This window comes from Chenopodium album, chromosome 21 (genome assembly GCF_948465745.1).
Source record: "Chenopodium album chromosome 21, dcCheAlbu1.1, whole genome shotgun sequence".
Classification (NCBI taxonomy): Eukaryota; Viridiplantae; Streptophyta; class Magnoliopsida; order Caryophyllales; family Amaranthaceae; genus Chenopodium; species Chenopodium album.
In genome coordinates this window covers 18,817,732-18,823,253 of record NC_137854.1, presented here as the reverse complement: position 1 = coordinate 18,823,253, position 5,522 = coordinate 18,817,732, and the positions used below count along the sequence as shown (strand labels likewise).

General features: G+C 33.1%; 1 long non-coding RNA gene across 3 annotated transcripts; it reads left to right on the top strand.

Moving 5' to 3' along the window:
* The first annotated feature begins 222 nt into the window (after positions 1-222).
* LOC145602967 (uncharacterized) lies at positions 223-4,581 on the top strand. 3 transcript variants are annotated; one of them, XR_014104654.1, is made up of 4 exons: positions 223-492; positions 2,753-2,935; positions 3,470-3,516; positions 3,891-4,581. It is a non-coding gene; the product is annotated as an uncharacterized LOC145602967 (long non-coding RNA). The 3 variants fall into 3 exon arrangements; XR_014104655.1 differs by lacking the exon at positions 3,470-3,516; XR_014104653.1 differs by lacking the exons at positions 223-492; positions 2,753-2,935 and having other exon boundaries at positions 2,952-3,516.
* Positions 4,582-5,522: the final 941 nt, after the last annotated feature.

The window sequence follows — 5,522 nt, the reverse complement described above, 5'->3', positions numbered from 1 at the left end:
CTAATCTGCGACGCTCTTATAATAATTTGCGACTAAATTGTAGTTGTTAGTGTTAATAATTTTGAAATCATTTTTTTAAAAAAAAATTACGACTACTATTGCAACTAACACGATAGTCGCTATCATTTTTTTTTTTTGTAAATTTATGAAAAAAATAAATAAAAAAACCATCAGTATAATAAAGTTGTTGCCACCAAAAAAACAAGAACTCCTCCTTATACCTTTATTTATAATACATTGATAAACAATAAGGGGCGAATTTCCTCAAAAAAAAAGAAAACAATAAGGGCGAATTATCATCCTTGCTTGCACAAAACAAATACTTCTACTGAGTAGCAAACCCCAAAACAAAAAATTGTAAAACCCCTCTCTCTCCTCACACTGCAATCTGCGTCTCTGCGCAAATTTGAGGTTTCTCGATCATCCATTGAAGCGACTTTGAGCTTTCTCCTCCATTGAAGCGACTTCTCAGATAACTACACATAGTTTAAGGTTTGTTTTCTAATTCATAAGCTGAATTTTGGTTTTGATGTATTAGGTTTTTACTCATGCTTTTGATTAGTGAAATTGTGGTGGTAGAAGTTCGTTTTGTCGGGATTGGGTTAAATTATGTGTGCTTAATTAAGGCTTTTTTGGATCCCTTTTCCGAAAATTCAAGCGAGCTTCTATAGTTTTTCTTGGTAAAGAATGGTTAAATTGTGTGTGGTTGTGTTTTTGCGCAATTGGACAATCTTGTTTTTGTGAATCTGATTGATTATTTTACAAATTGTGAAGTTGTGTTCCTTCTCATGAAATAGAAATTGTGTTTATGCAATTTTCCTGACTTTATTTGGGTATTTGGGAATAAATTTTGTTTCTTTAGGGTTTGCGATTACTAGTTTTTGGGTTTATTGGTGTTGTGTGAAAGTATGAATCTTACTTGTTAATTGCTTGCATGTACTTGTACTTTGCTAAATGTGCGAAAATAAGACTAATTGAGTATGAATCTTTTAATTTTTGGGGTGAAATGGGGCCTCTTTGATGTGGATGTTGATGACGACTTGACATGCTGCTAGCTGGTTGTTTTCGGCAATGCTGGTGCGTAAAGACTGGTTAGGGAGGTCACCGCTACTGGTGTCAATTTTATAATAAAACTGATGTTTTTTGTTTGATTCAATTGAAGGATATTTTTTTGAAGTATGTCGAGGACAACAACCAATAGATGTAGGGGGCTTTTTGAATGTCTTAGATCCATGCTCTTATTTTTGTTATAGCAGCATTCTAAATTTGAAGTATCAAATTATCCTAAGTGTTTGTAGCTTATTTATTTGCAGATTTTTATTTATATAATCCTCTTTTTTATTGATTGTTTTTTATTTCTAGGTTCTATATGAAATTGTTATTTCTTGAACTGGGTTTGTATGTTTTCTGTAAATTTCTTGATTATGTAGTTAGAATTCCTTGAATTGAAATGGGTTTGAATTATCTGTTTTTGTTTTGTTGGAATTCCTTGATAGAAATGGGCTTGATTATGTAGTTGGAATTTCTTAAAATGTAACCGCATTCACTATGTTACACCTTCACAAAGAATTATACTGGAGGTTAGTAGTTACGAATAACTCAATTTGCTAAGTGAGCTTGATTATGTAGTTGCTATTATATGTTTGTTTAGTAATTTATACAAAGATGATCTAAATTGAGGATGGGATTTTCCATGCTCAAATTTGCCTTTTTGGGTTAGCTTTAATAATGTCGGTTTAGCTTTAAAAACATGTTGGTCTTTATTGTAATTGCAATGCCTTGGTTTGTTTGAAGGGAAGGAATATGATCCCTTCCCTGCCCTCTGCCCCAAATTATTTCCCCTTCTCTCTCACTCCTTCCTTTTCATTCCCTTCTTATCTTTCTGATCTCACACTGTTATAGACTTGTTGTAATAAGATTTGCAATGATTTTTTATTTCATTCTAAAATGGCATGTTTATTGCTTATCTAAATTCAGCATATAGTAGTTTGGTTAGTTAACTTTATGCCGCTACCAAAGTTGAAATGAAAATCAAGCTCTCATTTTTTCAGTTGTTTGAAGATGGAAAGCTCTAGCTACAATAGTATTCTTGAGATAGTTATACTAGAAAAGTGCATTGTTTAGAGATTATCGTTGAGTATTTGGCTGTTCTATGTCTAAAAGGTTGGCAAAGAAATGCCAAATGGGAAGACCATCAGTCATCATAATAAACCTTTGATAAAAGACACGTACCATGAACTACCTTTGCATGATAATTTAGTGTTCATCATGTGCATGTACCACTTACAACTCATTCTCATCTTCTTCACTTCTTTTCAATTGTATATGATCATCTTCATTTCTTCAATTATCTCATTTCTTTTTCTTACCTTTTTTTTTTCTCAAAATCAATAAGATATGATTAGGTAATTATAGGAGAAAATTAGTTAATAATAAAAATGGATGTTGTGAATTCATGATTGATTCTGTGGTACCACCGGCAAGCTTGGTAACTTTAGCATTAGCATGGAAAACTTTGAGTTTTATTAATGCATGTGAATGGGCTTATGGTTTAAAATGTCTTATTAATGTGTTTAGTTGATGTCAATTTTTGCTAAGAATGTAAAATTCAAGTATAATTTACATCTTAATGTGAATTTTGGTATCGGTTATGATCCCAAGCGGTCTTTTTCTCCACCCTCTGTCAACCAATCATTGTCGAAGAGTGATTTACTGTACAAATAATTCACTGCGAAACTACTAATATGAACAGAACTCTGATTGCACTTGACTTGATGACTATAAGCTGACTATAAGGCGGCTCAGAATTTCACAACATTAGTTGGCCAAGGTGCATATGGTTATGTGTACAAAGCTCAGATGTCAACAGGTGAAATAGTTGATGTGAAGGTGCGGCAACTGATTCAAAGCAAAGGAGCGAGAATTTGAAACAGAGGTAATGCCATATTGCCATATCAGTGCCCCGCTTAATAGCACTAATATAATCTACATCAAGGTTCATCCTTAAAGTCATTACTGAAGTTGCCTATGTGGCAGACAAGTTGTCTCTTTTTATGCTTAGTTATTGTGCTGATAGATTTGTGATCTCACATTCTTATGCTGTCTGCTCTTGTTCTCTAGTTAAGTTGTTAGGAAGGTTCCATATATAACAGAAATCTCTTGAGTTTGCTTGGATATGAGTTTGCTTGGATATTGTACAGAGAAGGGAAAAAACATGCTTATATATGTCTATATGAGCAATTGTAGCCTAGCCTTCCATTTATACAGTAAGTTAACAAACTATATCTTCAGCCACTAAGAGATGACTATTACTGGTCTTTATTACAATTGCTCTATAGTCTATGTCCTCATATTTTTTGTTGTATTTTTTATTTAGTGCTAACAACTTCTAATACAAGGCACAAAAAAAAGGATGAAATTTTACCTACTGTTGCTGAAGTCTATGAGAGCACTCATTCTGTTTGTGTAGACAATGATGAAGTTGAATTGATGGGTGACAAGTCTCAAAAAGTCATGGTATGAGTATACTTTATATTTTTCTAAGATTACAAAAACATATATGGTAGTTAATGTTTGGAGATATTATAGATAGTTTATTTGTTTGTGTGATTGAGTTGGACGATGAGAATGATTTTTCGGCGTTAATCATATGATTAATGAGGTATGGCATAATGTGAATTGAAACAGGTTTATTTTGAAGGCATACCCTATAGGAGGGAATTCTTTAATTTACAGAGGAGACTTTGCTGAAATTTTTACTAATAATTGCTTACATAAATTGTTTTGCTATAAGTGTTGCATTTTTTATTTTAACTTTTTTTTTAAATGTATTTAGTCTTTTTAAGTTTTAACATTTGAGATCATAGTTACTAATACATATTTTAATGCAGGGAGAATATATGGAAAAACTTCAGGAATATAAGAACAAAGGAATTGAGATGAACCTCGACAAAGTCTACTTGGAGGTTGTAGGTGGGCAAAAGAAAGGAAAAGTCTACGGTCTAGGGAGTAGTTCACAAATGTATTACAAGAGCGATCCTACTTCTCAACTTACTGCATCATCTTCTACTCCTTCCATGATTTCTCAATTAAGCTCTCAAGTTGAAGAATTAAAGAAGATGGCGAAAGAAAACCATAACAAGGTAGAAAAAAGCCAAAAAAATAGCGGCAAAGAGATTAAAATATGATAAGCAATTCGTCGAAAATCAAGAGATCGAAAAAGCTACATGGAAGAAGGAAAAATTAGGTATGCAAAAAACATTGCAGGAAATAGCATCACTTGTCAAACAATGTTACCGTCCTTCTAAGCCTCTTACGCCTACAGCCACCCGCTCTCGTGATACAAATAAGTGGTTTTTATTTTCTTGGTGGTAATTTTGTGAACTGGCCTTTTACATCGTCATTAATTAGTTCTTATTTGAAGTAGCTTTCTTTATATGAGAGGTGACTTTTGAAATAATTAGTCATATGAGTTAAATATTGAATTTCAATGTATTGATACAAATTGATGATATTTTGATATTTGAATAAAATTAACATTGTGGTTATTTGAATTTATGGGTGGGTACCTTTTTTTTGTGATTGATATTGGTCGTCGTTAAATTATGGTTTCAAATATTGATAGTCAGTCGCAAATATTTAGCGAATGCGAATCTGGTTTAGAGACTGATTGGTTAGTTGCAAAATCATTAGTCTCAGTAGTCGCTAATTTGTCACTTATAATTAGTTTTGTAGTCGCAAAAGTTTGGTCTCGTAAGTAGTTGCTAATCCGTCGCAAAAAAAATTTTCTCAGTAGTCGTAAATCCGTCGCAATATAACTAGTCTCTGTAGTCGCAAAAGTTTGGTCTTGTAGTCGCTAATCCGTCGCAAAAGTAGTCTTAAAACATTGGTCTCTACAGTTGCTAATCCGTCGCAAATGTTTTACAACGGACAATAATTTAGTTGCTAAAATTTGAAAGTTAGTCGCTAAATGACAGTTGCAAATCCATAGCTAAATTTGTAACTGTTCAAAAATTAGTCGCAAAAATGGATTTGCGACGAGGTCTTTGGCAACTAACCAAAGTAGTTGCAAATCCGTCGCAAATCCATTTTTGCGACGGATTAGCGACTACTTTGGCCGTCGCTAATTACCCTTTTTCTTGTAGTGTAAGGGTGGCATATCATGGTTTAGATTATTCAAGTTTTATATTTCTCGAGGTGTAAGTTGAAGCGGAATTTCAGCAACTACTGGTCTTGGGGGTTGGCTCTATTCAACTTCAGTAAAATGTAAGTCTGCCTTAAAATTGGTTAAAGTTCCTAGCCACTTTCCTTCATGCATATAGGCATCTATGTTCCACAACCCATTAGGTTTAATTAAATTCTTATACTTTATTATTAATATATCATATTTAGGTTTGTTGGGTAAGTGAACTAAGGCCAGTAGGATGATCCATGGTTCCTCAATCATAAATTTCATATTCCTGTGTCTTTTTATATCAGTAGCACGCCAAACAATATCTGTTATAAAGTCACGCACAAAGATA